This window comes from Furipterus horrens, unplaced genomic scaffold, assembly GCF_987537825.1.
Source record: "Furipterus horrens unplaced genomic scaffold, mFurHor1.1.pri manual_scaffold_7, whole genome shotgun sequence".
NCBI classification, from domain to species: Eukaryota; Metazoa; Chordata; class Mammalia; order Chiroptera; family Furipteridae; genus Furipterus; species Furipterus horrens.
The window spans coordinates 125,965,824-125,985,845 of NW_028327177.1; the positions used below are offsets into that span (position 1 = coordinate 125,965,824).

Below are 20,022 nucleotides of genomic sequence, written 5' to 3' on the forward strand. Positions count from 1 at the left end.
TATTAACATATTATTAATTAGTGTCTTATCAGATCTTTTAATAGACATTTATGCAAATATTCACACAGTTATTGCTGTTTGAACTAATGATATTATAGTTTCTTGATTTATCATTTGCTGTATTAACAATGGTCTTAGAGATTACTTCATGTTAGTAAATGTAATAATATATAATATTTCTTTAGCAATTATCATGTGCTAAAAACTGTTCCAAGTGTTAGATATGTATTATCTCACCTAACTGACACAGTATCTCTGTGTCATTGGAATTATTAATAGTATTCCTAGTTTACACATAAGAAAATAAAAACATATAGAAGTTAATTAATTACAGCTAAAAAGAAGACTTAAGCAGTAATAAACTAATTTAGCTAGTTTGCAGAATATAAAGTCAATTTAGATTTTTATATACCAGCAACAAAATGAAAATACTAAAATCTACAAAAGCATGAAAAAAATCAAGAAGAAATATAATATGTTGTACACTAAAAACTATAACACATAATTGTAAAAAATGTTATAATACCTAAATAAGCAGAGAAATATATCATGTTCTGGAAAGATTCAATATGGTAAAGTATTAAAATACTATACCGATTGATCTACAGCTTCAATACACTTCCAATTAAAATCCCAAAAGGCTGTGTGTGTACATGTGTAAATTACCAAGATAATTTTAAAGTTAATTTGCAAATCCATAGGGCCAAGAATAGCTAAAACAATACTGAAAAATGCCAATGCTGGAGAACTCTTATAGTTAAATATCAAATTCATTGTGAAGGAATAAGTATTAAGATACTATGAACAGCAAGACAGATGTCACAGAATAAAGAGCTCAGCAACAGACCCATATTTAAATAGTCACTTGATTTTATAAAAAGAAGGTGCCACTGTAGAAGAAGTGGGAATGGGCAGTCTTTTCAGTAATTGGAGCCAGAACAATAGAATACCCCATGAGAAAATGATATCTTGACAATAGCTTAAACAACACACACACACACACACAATTGCTAGAGCTGTACTCTACAGGAAAAGCACATAAAAAGGTGAATTATTATACGAGTGAGAGGCATGTGGTAGGAAGGTCAATGATAGAAGAACAGTCCTTTGACAGGATGAAGAATGAGAGAGGGCCAAAAAGATGGGCAAAAACAAGAAAGAGTATAACCTAATCTTTTCACGTCATCCTTCAAAGTTTCATTAAAGTTTTTAAAGTTAGAAAATTCTGAGTATGATTCAATTTCTTATGGGAAATGACTACAGAATTTTCACCTGTCTACTGATTGGCATGGGTCTGAAATAGTAAGTGTGTAATGATGCATGAATGCAATGTCAGGAAAAAATAAGGAAAGGAGATTGGAAATTATTGGAAGGATTCTGAAATAAAATTGCGATTGAGATTAATAAAGTTTTCCTTATATAGGAGGCCATAGCAGATGTTCAGACTACTTTCATATGCCCAGTTTCTATCACATTAATCAGCATAATGCAGGCACTCAATATATGTGTGTTAAATTAAATCACTGCTTGGAGACTGAGGATAAGAAAGCAATCCATCCTCTTTTACAGTGATCAGTGGATTTGGGAAAATATCCAAGATGATGGAAGGAACAAATGAACTTTCAAAAAGATGTTAGATTCCTGTTCTAAGCATGATACAGGCTTCTGATAGGCTGATTGAATGACCCAAGATCCAGGTGGTATGCCTCAATCCTCACATCAAGCTCCAAGAAAGAGAAGAGAATTTAAGAAAGGGGATAATAAAATAGGAAGATGTGTAATTAAGATTTAAGGGTTCTTTCAGAAAGTAAATGTGTGTAGAAATGAATCTCAGCTTGCGGTACCTAACTTCCTGCCATACTCTCAGGGTGACTTCTGTTTTCCTCAACTTGAATATTCTAGCTAAATTCAAACCTTGTAGATTGTGATTAACCATTAAATCAAGCATAACAACATGATAAAATGTAAAATTGTAACTCATTCTTTGGGTTACTCCAGAGACAATGCCATTGAAAATGAGTCTCTGAACTCTTGGGCTTTTGTACAATTTTTTTCTCCCAATAACATAGGCTCTCTCTCATGCAAGTTTTAGGGTATAAAAATGTGCTCTCCTTTGCTTCAACCTTCACTTTGGATGTTTTAACTAAATGATTTTCTGCATCTCCCTCCCCCCAAATTATGGGATAACCTAACTGATTTTGAGGTTGAAACCAATAAATAGATTTGTTTCCCCATTCAAGGATTTCTCGTTCTCTATAGAAGGTTGCATTTGACATCCACTACATTTATGTGTAGTCTAAGTATTTATTTCCAAAATAAAAATATTCTCCACCTTGCTCTTACTGCTACCCAGTGACAGAATACAGAGAGAGGAGCCTGTGAGTGTGTACTGGGAAGGACACCAAGGCAGGGCTTTCAGGGTGACATGTGGTGGTGTCAGCTGCTCTGTTGGAAGTCACAAGTCACGGTGGGTAGCTCCTACCCACCATTCTTGGAAACCTCTCCTGGAGTCACATATTTAGAACTATTGTTGGAAGGGACTTGGTGTTACCTTTGCTAAAAGGAATATCCAGATAAAATATCCCAAGGACATCCAATGGTTGGTATACAGCAGTTAAATTCTATTTCCATAAGTTTTACTTATTATGTTAGAAAACAATACAATCAGGTTTCAGTCTTTGGTCCATCCAGATGGCCAAATTTCAAGCAACCAATAAACTAAGGTCTCTGTCAATCACACTAGTACCTGAATACAGATCATTAATAGACAGGATGACTCAAAGTTATATTAGCTGCCTATTCATTGAGCAGGTAAAACTCTAAGGATGGAGGATGCTGTAATAATGGTAAATAATAGGCAATTCTGAAATTTTAAAATAATCCACTACTGATTAATAAATAAATAGTTCAGGTTCATGCTCACACACTTCTTCTCATCCTAAAACAAGGATTTAGTAACTGGCAACCTTTTCCTCAAAAAGCATTGCTACATTGCCAGCTCACTTGCAGGCCCAAGCAGAATATAAATCCTTTACTAATGAAGACCCCAGGAAATCTGGCAGTCTTGGGAATTTTTTGAATATTTATCATCCCTTAGAATGACAAGTAATGATAGAACAAAATGCTATGGGCCCACAGAAAGACAGGCAAACAGCTCCCGGGATAGCTGCTATCTAAAAATGGGAACAAAAGCTGCAGTGCCATCACCCATATGTTCTGACAGTGAGGCTCTATCCATAAAAATTCAGGTTGTTAGTGTGTTTGAAGGGAAGTTGAAAATGGGAGTAAGTGTGAAATCTTGTCAGTTAAGTATATTTTCCCTTTCTTATATGATTCTTATTGAGACCATCTGCCAGATGCTAGACTGGACCTACCTCCTGGAGTGTTGATTAGGGCAACATTAAATCAATAAATCCAAGGTTCTGGAAGCCATGTAAGACCCTTTCATCTTAAACTTGCTTCAGCACTACAAAAGATTATTGAAAAGTAACTTAGGGTACTGACATTAGTATCTATAACAAACATCACACAAAATTATGGATTTAAAAATATAAACGAAGGAATGTGGGACAATATAATACAGGGTGGGGCAACAGAAGCTTTACAGTGGTGAGTACACAAAACACAGAGTTTCTTTTTGTGTTATTATTCATTAATGATTGTATTATTTTTCATATGAACATCTGTAAACCTACTTTTGCCCCACCCTGCATAATCAGTTTAGGTCAGTGACTGTGTCTTTCTCACTCTTGGTTACCAAGCCTCAAGCTCATGCAGAGTACTAGGTGTGTGCTCAATTGCCATTTGTTAAAAGCTAAATGAATTAACAAGTGAATAAATAAAATAGTTATGAAATCAGCCAGCACGTTTACAATTATAAAATGTAGGCAATGAGACTTGCACAACTCATATTACTGAGGGGGGGGTTGGGTATGGAGGTCATAGATAAGAAATAGACATATAAGCTTTAAAATAAAATAAGTATAATTTTTCTTTAATACATACCAATAAATGCAGGTTATTTTTTTCTCAATGAAATATAAAAGGAAATAGATACTAAGTGGGGAATAAAACACCGTATAAACACAAGCAATAGAGATAAACATGTGCAAATAAAATTATTTTAACAAGTTATATAATAAGATGATGACATTGCATCTAAGAATAAATAAATGGCAAATCATAACAAGTCAAGGATCAATAGATACAATAGCATATTAGATACAGTGGCAGTGATTTTTAAGTAAGTGTTAGGTTGGCCGAAACCAATGTCTATGTTTCAGTAAATAAACCATACTGAAAGTAGACTCATTATCTACTAATGTGTCAATCATTGGAATAATTAGCCAGTTGGTGGATATTAATAAAACATAAAACAAAGTACTGTGAAGCTAGCAAATTTTTGTTAGCAAATACCACTGAGGATCTTTAAAATAAGACCAAAAATGCCTTCAAATTACGTTTTAGAAGTGTTCGAGACTTCCACTTCCACAAGGGATGAGTAAAATTACAAGTTACTATTGCTTCCATCCTAACACAAACAAACTAGATAAGCTATAAGATCAGTGTTTTCTAATAGGTCTGAGACATGAGGATATGAAGAAACTTCAATCAACTAATTTCCAGAACATGACAGCTTATTCTTAGCAGTGAACCAATTCATAATCATGTTCATGCCTTGTGAAGCAGTGAAAGAAGGTAGAATCTCCCTAAACATGAATAAAAAGAACAAGAAAAAAATTTAAACAGGCTTTTAAAATTGTGTGTTGAATGATATGATAAACTGGAATCCTGAGCAGCCTCAACTACAGAGTAGTCCACACTCACCCACCAACTATTTGCCTGAAACTTCACTGACTTCATCGGACACAGCAAAGGCTTTCATCAAGTGCACTGTATTCAGCTTTCCAAGCCTGGAGAGACCTTTCTAAGAACAGAAAGGCAGCAGTGGCAAAATGGAGAAAAAAGACAATTCCTCAGCTATCCAGACAGCAAATGACAAATAAGTAAACTGTAATTCAGAGTGAGATGAGTGGTATAGAAAGCCAGCAGCAGGGCAACAAAACATAAAGAGATTTCTAGACTCTCAAAAGACACTCAGATCCTAAGCCCTACAGAAGAAAAAGTCCATATCAAAACATTGTAAGCAACAGTGAACATAATCTCATAAAAGTTACAGCAAAGCTCAGTCCTACTTCAGTTACAGATTAATTATACAAGTTCCCAATACCAGCAATCTCACAGGAAAATGTGCAAGCCCTTTTGGGGGGAATAGATGTTATTTATTATTCTACCCACAAGGATCAGCACAAAATCAGAGGTAATGAGAAACAGAGAATCAAGTCAATGTAACCATGGAAAGGCAAAGATGCTCTCAACAGAAATAGCTCCAGAGGTGGGCCAGATGTTGGAATTATCAAAATGGTTTTTAAAAATAACTGAACTTTTTCCGTTGCGGCAGCCGTTGGAGAGGAGCAATCATGGCTCTCCACTACCCCATGGCTGTGGACCTCAACAAAGTCCACAAGGTGACAAAGAACGTAAGCAAGCAGAGGCACAGCCGCCACCATGGGCATCTCACCAAGCACGCCAAGTTTGTGTGAGACCTGATCCGAGAGGTGCGTGGCTTTGCCCTCTATGAACGGCATGCCATGGAGCTTCTCAAGGTCTCTAAGGACAAGAGAGCCCTGAAATTCATCAAGAAAAGGTGGGGACACACATCTGTGCCAAGAGGAAGAAAGAAGAGCTGAGCAATGTCCTTGCAGCCATGAGTAAGACAGCAGCCAAGAAGGACGGAGCCCCATCCCCTCTTGTGTAATAAAAACCCTGTTCAGAAAAATAATAATAATAATAATCACTGTGAAGACTATATTTAAAAAATCTACTAAAAAAGTAAACAACATGCATTAATAGGTGATAACTTCTAGCAAGTGTGTGGAAATTATAAAATGAGCCAATGCAAATGTCAGTAATGAAAATACAATATTAGAAATGAAAAAAAGCACTTAATGAAATAAAGTAGATTGAACATAGCAGAAAAAGAATCAGACACTGAATGCAGGTCTGTAGTTTATTTAAACGGAAACACTAAGAGAACGATACTGCAAAGAAAACATAATAGAGCAAGATATGTGAGATAATATCAAAAAGTCCACATGTGAATAATGGGAGGAGCAGAAAAAGAGAAGAGACGAAATGAAGCAAAATAAATATTTGAAGAATAACTGAGGATTTATCAACTCTTACCAATGAAATCAACCCAGAGATCCAAGAACAATCTCATATAAACCTCAAGCAAGATAAATTTTAAAAGAAGCACACTAAATCATATCATAGTCAAACTGCAGAAAATCAGAGATAAAGTATCACAACAATCGTCGGAGACCCTCTGATTCCATACCGAGCACAGCAATAACGATGATGTCCTACTTCTAATCAGAAACATTGTAATCCAGAGAGCACATCATCTTTTAACATGCTGACAGAAAGCAATGTTAACCCAAAATTCTAAATGCAGTAATAAAACATAACATTTAAGAAGAAAGATGAAATAAAAACATTTAAAAATAAATAATAGCTGAGGGAATTTGTCAACAACAAACCTCTACTACAAGAAATATGAAAATAATTTCTTTAGGCTGAAGGAAAATGATAGCAAGTGGTTATTTTTGGATTTTCAAGAAGTGCTGAAGAGCACCCTGAAGTGAACTTTTCATCATATATATGTGTGTACGTGCATAAGTATGTATGCATATTTATGCCTACATAGACATTTCCCTAAAACATCATTGACTATTTCAAGAAAAATAGTAATAACATATTGTCAGGTTTTCATCATATGCAGAAGTAAATATGAGGCAACAAGAACACAAAAGGGGGAGGTAAATGGAATTGTAATGTAAAATTGTTAAATTGCTTTGAAAGTAATATAATTATTTAAAAGTAGACAATAATGTTAAAATTGCATGTTGAAATCTTTACAGTAATCACTAAAAAAAATAACACCAAGAAGCATAATTAAAATATCAACAGAAAATGTAACAAAGGTATTAACAAAAATTATTTTCTCATCCAAAAGAGCAATAGAAAAGCAACATGGGAACAAATAGATGAGGCAAAAAGCAAAAACCTACATAATAGGCTTAATGCTAAACATATAATTGATTATATTGAACATTAATGGGCTGAACAATTGAATGTATGTTATACTAAATTAAAAAGTAATTCTCAATTATGTTGTTTACAAGAAGCGCACTTTAAATATGAAGACCCAACAACGTTAAAAATAAAAAGATGGGAAAAGATATATCATGTATACTTTAAGCATATACTAGTGTGGCTATACTTGTATTAAACAAAGTAGACATCAAGAGAATGAGTAATGTTAGAGATAAAGAGGGATATTTCATGATAAAAAGGTCAATTTGTAAAAATACATCATTTTATATGTATATCTAATATGTACCTAATACAAGTTCAAGATCAAGGTGACAGCTGATTTGATTTCTGATGAAAGCTGTTTTTTGATCTTGCAAATGGCCACCTTCTCGGTGAGTCTTCATTTGGTGGGGAGAGGGAGAGCATAGGCTCTCTGCTGTCTTTTCTTATAAGGACACCAATCTTACTGGATCAGGAACCCACCCTCATAACCTCATTTAACTTTAATAACCTCCATAAAGGTCCGTCTCCAAACACGGTCACAATGGAGTGTTAGCGCTTCAACATACGAATTCTGGGGGGGGGGGGGGGGGGGCAGAAACATTTGGTCCATGACAAGTAGTAATGAATGTTTTCTTTAAAACAGAAGACTTGAGTTCATTGGAAAGGAGTCGTTGATTTTGTTTTGTTATCTTTTTTACTTAAAGACACCCTCCTATGGAATATCAAGTCAGGCAAAATAAATGAAAAAAAAAAAAAAAAGTGTAATTCTGCACCTGGAAAAGTACCTGGAATGTGCAGAGAGAAGTTATTTATTTTTGACGTAATTCTTCAAACAGACAATTAATTTCACTAATGGAAAAGTTTATGTAACAGCCTTTAAATTATAAACATGTGAATAATTCCAAACATTTGTAACACTTAAAAATATCTCATGAAGTAATGGTCTAACATCCTGCCTCAAAATACAGAAGATAAACAAGCCAAGCACCAACTAAACCAAATAATAAATTTTATATTAAGAAGTATGGAAAAGCTTCATGGCCATAATAAAAAAATAAGCCTAACCCTAACCTAAGGTGTAACCAATGACAAGAAATAAACAGGCCTATGTGCGGGAAACAGTATTTCTCTCAGCTGGACATTTGATGTGTCGTATGTGTGCTGGAGCCACAAGAAATCAGTCTTTTCCAGATAGATTGTTTGCCTCTCAACCTCAAAAGCAGGAAATATTTTTAACTGATTCTCCTGTGTACATTTTGGCCTCATATTAGTAAGGTCTGTTCTCCTCCTCTAGTTTTATCTCACTGTCAGATTCTGCCTCTATTTCTAAGAAGGGTTCCTAAGGTTTTTATTTTAAAATAAATTCAATGTTGGACCAGCACCATCTTAGATCTTAAATACTGTTTTTCTAGAAGTAAAGATGAGATCTAGTTAAGAGTAGAGAAAGTTGATGATCAGGTTGTTTAAAATATACTTTTAAATATTAGGGAAAATCTCATAGAAAATAATTGAAAGCAGTCTTTTCTGTGAAACTTGAGTAATCTCATTAGGATTCCTGTACAAAGATTATTTATTTTTATAAAACAAAGAAGTTTATTGTGTATTATTATGGTCTTTAACCATCTGCAGGTCCAAAATAGACCGTAATTCATGTAGCACATTTAAGAAAATTAATAATTCATTACATAATAGATGATGTTGGTACCGACCCAAATTCCCTAGCACTTCCCACTCAGAGCAAACCTGATACCCATCCAACTGCATCCCTGCTTTCCTTGAAGCCTTTCCCTGGCTTTTGGAGCTCACTTTGCTGCCTACATGGCAGGTTGGACTTGCCAGGGAGATAATGTTCCCCGGAAGTAGCCCTCCGCTAATGCAAGATTGGAGTCATTGTAAATACCCAGGTGGCTCACACATCAGGAGGGACAACTCTGAGATGCGTTCTAGCTAGCTTCCTCCTCTACTTACTTCCTCACCCCCATTCTAGTGTTCTCTGAGATCACCTCCCAAATAGGTTTTGGTTCTTAAATCTCTGTCTCAATATTTGCTTCTGGGAGAAGCCCCAAGAAGACATGATGAACCCACTGTTCATCTCCTTACTACTGTTCAGAGACTTAATTCTCATAAATAGAATGAATCAGCACTTTTTGACTTCAATTATAAAACTGACATTTGCAGTGCCTGAGCTAAAAAGCCTTAACCAAGTGAGACTGTATTGCAAAAGGCCTGTAACAGAGCAGGTTTAAGACCATTTCAGCCTGCTATTCACATATAGCCTTTCTATTTTGGAGCTCCAAATGTCAGTACTTGTAGGTCTTTATTGGGAGACCCATTAGATTCTAGAAAAGAATTCCATCCACTCTTTCCTGGGGAATTATAAGCCTCTTTCTGGCATTCTGAGAACCTGGAGGAAGGTTTGCTGAGAGACTCGTAATTTAATGTAATCTCTCTGTTTTAACTTTGTTTTTTCTACTTTGACTTTACCTATGTTGTGTGTCTAAAGCTTCAAAACTTTCTGTTTCCATTTTTCCTAACAATGAGCCTCTACTTTTTTCAGAGATGGGGAGAGCTGCTTGAAGAAGATAAGAATGGTAAGCACCTTATCCACTAATTTAACTAATATTCCTCTTCTGAGCCCCCTGCCTTTATCCATATTGCATTGGTTCTCCAGTTTCTGGGACATTCTAGGATAGAGCAAGGGACATTGGTTTCTCCTTGGTATCCATCCTGCATGCTGTTAGGTTTCAGCTTTTTCAGCTATGTCAGTAATAACTCTTCCAACTAAGGCCACATTTCTCCTGCTGTTTTCATCCTCCCTAGCTCTTTCTGCCCTTGTAAACTTATTTCTTTCTTGCTCATTTCTTTTATGTCATTCTAGTGGGAAACCAAGATGGAACAGAGAGGAGCATTTGTATTGAAACTACCATGTTAAACAGAAGCTAGAAGTTGTTTCTCAACGAAATATTGGCTAAGGTTATCAGGCATCGTGAGTCCCCCAGTCCTTCCAGGTTTCCAAAGAGCATGATCTGGGGATGGGCTGTGCTATGTGGATTCCCTGTAGAGTTTTATTTTTATAACAGGGAAGAATAAAGACCTAAGGTAAGAGTCATATTTACTTTGCTGTGAAAATATAGAGCAGGCTGACAGATGTTGATGTGGATGGAGAGATCAGGGAGCCGAGGAGCTGGGGGAATTGAGCAAAAAAAAAAAAAGAGAAAAACTCAAGGACACGGACAATAGTGTGGTGATTGCTGAGAGGAGGAGGATGGAAGGAGAGGGAGGAGGATATAGGCGGGTAAATGGTGATGGGCAGAGACTTGACTTGGTGTAGTGAACACACAGCACAGTGCACAGATGATGTGTTATGGAATTGTGCACCTGAAACCTGTATAATTTTGTTAACAAATGCCACCCCAATAAATTCAACAAATTCAAAAAAAGACATAAAAGCCTTTGACATTTCTCTGGAAGTTGTGTTCATTTTTGAACCAGTAACATGTAGTTTTATTTAATCGGCATGAATTTAGCATATTTAGTGCCAAAATGTTTGTTTTGGTTTGCCTTAAGGGAAAAATATTAAGCGTTTGAAAACTTACTCACACAGTGGGTCTTAGAAAGAGTCAAACAGGGTCAGTGGGCTAGATTCATAGGACCGTTTTTTCGTCAGTGGTTTGAGAAATACTGAGGTCAAGAAGAGAAACCAAAACAGATATTTATTAAAAGTTATCTAAGTTTATAAAAATTAAGACGTGCCTAATGAAGCATAAACCTATAATGTAAAAGAGAGAAAATTATTACCTTGAAAAGAGGATGGTTATATGAGGTTTGTCCAGAAAAAGTGCAGCCATTGTTAATGTAACAAGAACACAGCCAAGGAGAGTGGACTGGAATGCGCATGCGTGAACAATGACAACTTCACTGTACTAGTCAGTAGAGGGGGGTAGACACCATTGAGTCAACATGTGTACTGTGTGGTCATTGCATTCACAATGACTGAGTGAGTAAAACAACAAACTTGCATCAAATTTTGAGTTGAACTTGAACATTCCTCCATGGAAACTATTCAGATGATTCAGAAGGCTTTCGTGGATGATGCAATGCATGCAGTGCAAATAAAAGTGTGGCACAAATGCTTCAAAGATGGTTGAGCATCTGTTGAAAGTGATCTATGTTCTGGAAGGCCTGCAACAAGCAGAGCACCTGAGAATGTTGAATGTGAATGAGCTATAATCAACAAAGATTGACAGCTGACAGTGCAAGAACTAGAGGCTGATCTGGGGATTCCAACAACTGCTGTGTCCAAGATTTTAACACAAGATTTGGTATGAAAGGTGTCATGGCAAAATTTGATTCATGGCTTCTGTTACCAGAGCAGCAGGAGCATCATGTTGCAGTTGCTAATGACTTGATTAAAACCACTACCAATGAACCACAGTTCCTCAAGAAGGTCATAACTTGATAAATTGTGGGTCTACAACTATGCATATGATCCAGAAATGAAGGCCCAGTAGTCCCAATGGAAGTAGCCTGGTTCTCTACACCAGAAGGAGCGGCAAAGTCACAGCAAGATCAAGACCATGTTAACTGTTTTTTAATCGGGAAGGTCTTGTCCATCACTAGTACACCTCTCCAGGCCAAACAATTAACAACAATGCTGTTCATTGGTTGAGAGATGCAATATGACAAAAACAGTCACAGCTATGAGCAACTGATGATTGGCAGCTTCCTCATGACAACGCACCCACTCATGCCTCACATCTTGTGCAGTTTTTTAGCAAAACATCAAATCACCCCAGTGACTCAGCCCCCCGCAGGCGCCCTGCAACTTTGGGCTTTTCCCAAAACTAAAATCACCTTTGAAAGGGAAGATATTTCAGACCATCAATGAGATTCAGGAATATATGACGGTGCAGCTGAGGGCAACTCCAACAAAGGATTTTGCAGAGTGTTTTGAACAGTTGAAGAGACTCTGGGAGAACTGTGTGAGGTTTCAAGATGACTGCCTTGAAAGGGATTGAGGTGTCATTGTCCTATGTACAATGTTTCTTGTATCTTCTTCAATAAATGCCTCTATTTCTCATATTATATGTCTGAATAATTGTTGGACAAGCTTCATGTGCATGCGTGTGTGTGTGCGCACACACGTGCACATATATTTAACCAATGGCAACCAAGACCCAGGTCAGAAGCAATATTTTAGATATTTTCCTACCATTAAAATAAAAAATCTGCCATGTTTATAACCAAGAATCTCAATAACAGCATGTGATTTTATTCTATATTAAAGGAGAAAGTTGCAGGTTTAAAATTTGATCCTGGTCTGGTGTGTCAAAAGAATAAAGAAATTGTTTTACCTAAGGGAAACATAATAAATTTGTAAGAGATATAAATATTAAAATGCAGTTACTATTAAAATTTCAGTTGCACTTCCTAAAGATTATTTGAGTCACCAAATATAGAAATATTTCTTTTTGTTTTCATCATAAGAGCTGCACCTAAGATAACAAATAATTAACTCCCATGGTTTTTAGCTGGTACTTACTCTTTCACTATAGCATGCATATATTATAGCTGCATTAACAGTAGTCAGTGGTACTCCATGTTGTAAATGCCAGGGTAAAGTGGTTCAATCTTGGTGAGCTTATTTTCCTTTTGATTTCTAATTTATTATGGTCATTTGAGGTATTTGTAGAGTATGGTAGGGGAAATAATACAAGGTAACTATTTTATATGTAAAGATTCCAAACAGTAAATTCTCCATGTTTCATCAGCTATAAGACTAAAATGTGCAAGAAAATATTAGGACTGGCAGGTTCTAGCTTCTCCCTTCAATTATCTATGCTTGAACTGCAAAATTAGTGAAGCAAAAAGGAAGATGCTGTCTTGCACTTTATATTAAAAGTCTTAGAATAAGAGTGAATACTAATTATTTTACTGCAATATTCAGTTGCAGAGTAAAATGAGGCACTTAACATCAGTGAAAATGTTCAAAAGGATAGATGATAGATATAAAGATAGATCAATGATAAATAGAATGAATGTCTCTTACAGTTTATAAAAAAAGGTTCTTAATAAACAATAATTTAAACAGGGAGCTTATTGAGGGAAATAGAAGGAGGAAAAGGCTCCTTTTGTGCTCAATTTACTTGGTTATTTAAAAATAAACTCTAAATTCTGCCTAGGACTTAATAACTTTAAATCACTGAGCTTTATTAAGTGAGAACTTCAGTAAAAGTGAAATGCAGCTTTAAGTTCTTTCATGAGCCTTTTTTTAAAAATTAGATTTGCCCAGCTACAGATAAGGGCCATCTGGTGCTTAAACACACCAATGAAAAGAGCATATGCCAATGGTAGACCACCACCATCATTGTGACATGTTAGGAGACGTATCTGCACTAATAAGGTCATGTGGTAATATCAGGAGTCAGGTAGCAGATGTATGAGCATTGTGTAAAGATTCAAGAGAAATCTTTCCCTATGAAAAGCCTCAAAGTTTATCCAGTAGCTTAATGTGTACATGCCACAGTCAAAGACTAAACACCTACTGAAACCCATGGCAGGCAATAAATGCAGCCAGTCAAGTTCAGATAATGTAGCAGATTGATGAGCCTAAAACAATAGTCCTTTTAAGCCTCTAGGTTTTGAAGTGATTGGTTGCACAACAATAGATAATTAGAGCAACTACTAAATAGTTATCCAAGACAATCAATTAGTTTAACATGCTAGGCATGAAATGAAAGCTTGGACTCAGAAACTTATCTTTCAGAATTATTGACATGTTAAAAGATAACCAAAGGCTCTATCTTTTACATAAGTCATCCTTAATCACAATGTTGAGGAATCCATTGAAATTTCATTTTCAAATCTAACTCTACTGTTTCCTTGACTATTAAAATCCTCATGTGCACACTCATACACACATACACAGGACTCTAGTGTCTTAATGTTTATAGTTATAATTTCATATCTACTTTTCCATAAATCTGGGGATGAAAATTTAAGAGTAGCCAACACAAAATTAGTCTGATCTCAAAAACAATCTCCAGAATAAGAAATGGAATGAAGGGAGTAGAAGTTGGAGAATATAGAAATCTTTATGTAAACAGGAGACAAGAAAGAAGAAAGGGAGAAACCAATAGAAAAGATGGTAACAAAAACTACGATGTGGTTGAAAATAGTTCCTTATATTAAAAATAAAGAAAAACTCAATTATTTTTTCAGGTGTCTGGAAAGAGTTACGATTCTAGTCTAATCACTTTGCTTCTCTTGTAATGGTCAGTGGATTCCTGCTGGTTCCATCATAAAGCTAGAGGTATAGTTATTTTTTAGTATAGCTTTCCCAATTTGGACATAATTGCCCTTTGGAGTCTTCATTTTACATAAGAGATCACTCCATAGACCAATAACCAACTCATTTTATATAGATCACTGAACAATTGGCCCACAGTAATGATCCTGGATGCTGGCCACCCTATTCTAAATTTCCCCTCATGAGAGACAGGAAGACCCACCTGCTATAGTCTTTCTCTTCACATCAATCTCTCCACCACCCTGCAGAAGGATGGTATGCTTAATGAACACCATTAAGATGTCACTTCTTCCCTAAAAATTATATTGTGACTTTCATTTTGGACCTATTTTCCACTTATATAGATTTTTAGGGATATGTCTAAATGAAGTTTTCTTACAGTAGATATTAACTCAGGAAATTCAAAGTCAGAATCACAATTTCAGGAAATGTGTGGGGCATGGGGGATTATTTCAAAGATGAGTTCGCTACAGCCTTAAATGACTAAGAACAGACAACTAATAACCAGTAAAAGTTAAATTAGAACCTAGGCATTATAGAATGTATCAGGACTGTTCATAACTCTTTATTGGACTATCTACATAATACTAGAGCAATGAGTTGAAAAGCCAAGTGTTTGCTTTTATAATCTCATGGTTTTTTTACATCATATGTAAACAATATGGCTTGACATCACATCTCTATAGATGGTAGGTTGCAAACATTATCTCTGAGGCAATGTCTCCTCCAGGCAGAAGATGGATGGGATTCCACCTGTCTCCTATTCTGAAACTAAAATATTGTTTAGAAACTCCTATGGCATAAACCTAAAGCCAAGTTCATAGATTTCAACAATAGCTTATCGGCCCATTAACTTCAACCCCCTGTAAAATTTTAAAAATAATTACCATAATGTCATCTACCAAGATCTAGTATTTTCATTAACAATTATATCAGAAGTAGAAGGTGTCTTAGAAATCTTCTAGTTCCCCATTGATACATGAAGAAACAAAAGCATGGAGATGTGAAGTGACTTGCTGAGTTCTCACAGATCATTCACACCAGATCATTGACTAGAATTCAAATCCTTTGATCTCACTCCAGGGTCTTTTTACTATTACTGAGGGGCAAAGGACAAATTTGGGGTAGCTCTTCAGTTTTTTTGTTTTTTTACTAAACAGTTTTTAATTCAAGTGTCCATGAAACAGTCTTTCTAAAGACAAAACCACTAGCAAGAAAGCTTACACTAGAAAGAAAACAAAATTATTCATTTTATTCATTCATTGAAAAAGTGGCATGCACTGTTCTATGTAAGGAGAACTTGCGTTTTAGTGGGAAAGAGGGAGGTAAAAGACAGAGAGTCTAAAGAAAATAAATAAATAGACCAAATAAGTTTATATCTTGATTCATCCTAAGAGAAAAATAAAATAAAATGAAAGAAAGAGAGTTACCACTTTAAATTAACGAAGGTCTTTCTCAGACATAAACTCTTACACTAGAAGTTGAAAGACTACAAGGAGTCAGCCATGTGAGGCTCTGGGGAAGCCCACTCTAGAGAATGGAGTCAATGGGCTTGAACCTGGAATGAGCATGGCAAAGTTACCTAGGAGGAGAAAGGCCAATGTGACTAGAGTGTAGTGACTGTAGGAGAGAGTTGAAGGTGATAAGGTCAGAGAGAAGTAGCAGCTCTCTCGTGTTTATGATAAAACATTTGAATTTTCTTTTTAATGTTAAGGGATCCATTTGAAGGTTTTACACGGGGAAACATAAAACTTAATTGATTTTTCTCCTTAAATCACCATGACCACATATGTGGGGAACAGATTACAGTGATGCCACTATAATTTGGTCAATATTTTGTGACATGCAACAGAGAATAAAACAACTGAATCAAATAAGACAAAGCAAAAATAACTGAAATTATTTGAACATTATTTTGTCAAACCAATTGGGGAAAGAAAGTTACAGAAAAGGACAGCTGAAATCTGGAAACCTATACATCAAGCTGATGACAAAGAAAGACCCTTGCAATCTAGTGATACTCACTACAGTTTAAGAATTCAGAAATTTTGAAGACAGTCATGAAAAGTCATGGTAAAAATTATGTGGTCAGCATCAGTATATTTTGCAAAAGTCAAAGTAATAAATCTTAATGAGACCATTAATGTATTATATTTTCAATCTATCTTATTTTCACATTCTTTTCTCTTAACTTTGGTCATTTATTCTACTTTTTCATGGCCCGTCCTTGAGGGAATGGAGAGGCTTTCTAAGCCATTTGCCTCATTCTTCCTGGGGTCCAAAGCACTCACCTGTTGAGGTGCCCTTATAAGTGACAGGTCTGACCCCTATAATATACGGGAAAAGACTCCACAAGAGATAAATAGGCATCATTTGCAGTAAGGGACTATGTTAGTATGTGTATTTTATTAATGGCATTTCATGAAACTTACCAATAAAATCATAAGATAGGTTTTATTTTTCCATTTCCCAGATAAGAAAGTTGAGGCTCAGAATGTTTGACAAACTGTCTTGGGTCACACAGACAGTAAACAGCAGAGTTGAGATTTTAATGCAGGAGAATAGGGACCCCAAAGACCAAGACCTTCTTCTTGGGGTAGTCCAGAAAGAATTCTTTGTGCTATAAGAAAACCTTAGGCAGAATTCTGGCTGGCTTTCTGGTAGACTTGTGGGATCTGGAGTGTGTACCAATTTTCAGTCATTATTAATCACCTCCTCATCACTAATGGGAATATTCCTACATGTTTTAAAAACCTTAGTGATAATTAATTGTATACCAATGGTGATTCAGAAAATTAAATTAATGTAGCATTATAATAGCCTTAAAGTTGTCTTTTATAAAACAACTTTTAGAAAGGTTGGATGCCATGTAAAATCCACTCCCACTCTGATTAAAGTTCAGTGACGCAAATTGTTTTCATTTTTGTGGTAATTTAATGCTCCCCTGAACTGACTCCCATGATTTCAGAAGCTGGCCTCCAAACAGTCATGCTCCGATACAGACTCCAACCATGAGAGATTCATTTTCTGCTTGACTTTGTAAGTGAAATTATACTCTGACACTGCTTCCTTCTGCTGTCACTGAAAGGTATTAATGTAACATGGCACCAGAAATTTATTTGCAAGGTTGTCTTCTCTAATATCCTTTGGTCTGCAGTGCCTTTTTAGATCCCTGTGACAAGAGGGGTGGGGGAAGAAAACACTCATTGAGACCAGAACATCATACAAATTGCTGGGTCTCCAGGTTTAGAAGAAGCCAACATTTTCAGAGATGTCTTCACAATTACAAAGAAGAACTGTTCTCAGGAGAAAACTATATAGATGTTTATATTCTGCTATCAATTCTCAAGCTTAAGGTTGTCTTTAAATAGGATGTTTACCATAAGTCAGAAGTTATTAGAGGGCATACCATCTTTTAGAAAGGGGAGTTTTTTGGTTTCGTTTTTCATGTCAGACAGATAATGTGCCAATGTCATAACAAGATTTGAGGAAGACATGTCTCACATGTCACAATCATCATGCTTATGAACTATTGTATGAAAAGATCTGGAGGTTATCTTGATATTGAAACTCACTATTCAGGGTATGGTTACAGAAGCAAGGTGTTTAAAATCAGAATTCAGTTTCTTGGAGTGTTCTCCTGTTGGCTGACTTTGTATTCTCCCCATTCTGAGAGAACAAGAACAACCACATTTAAGCAGCAGCCTGCTTAGATACTCTGACCTAACGACAACTCACTCCAGCTTTTTCCAGCCTCCTGCTCATATCCTTGCCAACTCACCATGATTTATTAATTACCCGGGATCAGCCATTTATCTATTCAATTTGTGCTCAAGGGTCATCTACACATGCCCCTGAGTTATCTCCCAGGGCCTTATTTCACACCCAAAAGGAACAACTTACACCCACCTCCTTGTATTACCATGTTACTACAATATGGGGAATTGTTTGTGTCCTGGGTAACCCAGCTGACAGTTGGGCATACCTTTCATGCCGATTGCTATATCCCTAACAAAAGCTCATAATAGAGAAACAGAAGATATTTTTTGAATAAATAAATGAGAAAATAATACCAGGGTAGTTGTTTTTCTTCCAAAGTTGCCCAAACCATGTTAAGCTTCCAGAAGCAAAATTATAGAAAGAAGCAGATCTTAATTTGGGGGACACTCTAGGTACTCTTGAGGGTCTGAATAAATCTGTTTTTCACTATCTTTATACTTTGGTTCTGTTATTGAGTGATTGTTATTTATTTGGATTTTTCCACAAAGTGTTGACTAGTTATTTTTAAAATGCTACCTAAGCTTGAATATGGGCTACTGTTTGGTTCTTCATAGACTTGATATAGTTTTAGCTTTAATTTTTACTGATAGTAAGTCTTATAGACCAACTTGACTATGATAGTCCATTAAAAATAATCTGTTTTATGCCCTGGCCAGGTAGCTCAATTGGTTAGAGCATCATCCCGATGTGGCACAGTTATAGGTTTGATCCCTGGGGTCAGGGCACATACAAGAATCATCCAACACATGCATAAAGAAGTGGAACAACAAATCAATATCTCTCTCTTCCTCCTTTCCTCTAAAATCAATAAATAAAAATAAATGAAAACATAATCTGTTTTTTTCTGAGATCTATCAGAGGTCATTGTTTTCCTAGTAGTTCTAACATACCTTCTTCCAATTATCTTTCTTTCATTCCCAAGACTAAGTTAAATGTTTCTCCCCTGGCTTTCATAAAATCCCATATGACTGCACTATAATTCTTTTCTATTATAATTGACTATTGGTCTCTCCCACGCTGGGCTGTGTGTATGTTAAGAGCCTGTGACCCATCCACTATTTCTCTTTTTATCCAGGACTTAGCATAGCATTTAATATACAGTAGAGTCTTAACATAAGTTTGGTGAATGAATGGATGAAGAATATATGCTGGATAGATAGATATTAGATAAATAGATAATATTTGATTTGGAGTAGATGAAGACAGTCAGGACTCCCTTTGGGATCTAACATAAATCTCAACAGACTTTTGTCCACAGTGAATAAATTGATTTTGGAGTCTGTACTAAAAACTTATATCCATTGTTCAGGTCAGTATGATATAGAAAGCAGGAGTCCTGAGGACTTCTTTTTTTTCTTTTTTATCAGCTTCTCATATACTAAGACCTTTATGTCTAAAACCTAAAATTTTACATGGTTTTGCCCAAGTTTAAAAGATAAGGAAGATATTCCAGATATCAGCAGCCATTCAGAGTGGATTTTTGAAGAGAGTCTGATGGAGTTTGTAAGTTTGTGGTACTTTCCTGAAATACTTTCAGACATAGGGATATGTCAGCAACAATTATAAAGTTCCTCATGCTCCTAAACCAGTTCTGTGCTAGAATGGGAAAGGACAGACATTTATTAGGTGAGTTACTGCAAGATATAATGGGGGGAAAAGTAATTATCCCAAGTGTCCAATCTCAGTTTTCACTCCATGAAGATCATTGTTATTAATAATTCCAGGCCCTAGGCTAAGTGAGACTACTGTATATTAGCACATTTAATGTTCAT

The 20,022-nt window shown here is 35.8% G+C and overlaps 2 pseudogenes; one reads left to right on the plus strand and one right to left on the minus strand.

The window, feature by feature from the left end:
- The first annotated feature begins 5,480 nt into the window (after nucleotides 1–5,480).
- On the plus strand, nucleotides 5,481–5,818 carry LOC150005191 (large ribosomal subunit protein eL36 pseudogene; annotated as a pseudogene).
- Nucleotides 5,819–17,918: 12,100 nt separating this feature from the next.
- Nucleotides 17,919–18,016, minus strand: LOC150005192 (small nucleolar RNA U13; annotated as a pseudogene).
- Nucleotides 18,017–20,022: the final 2,006 nt, after the last annotated feature.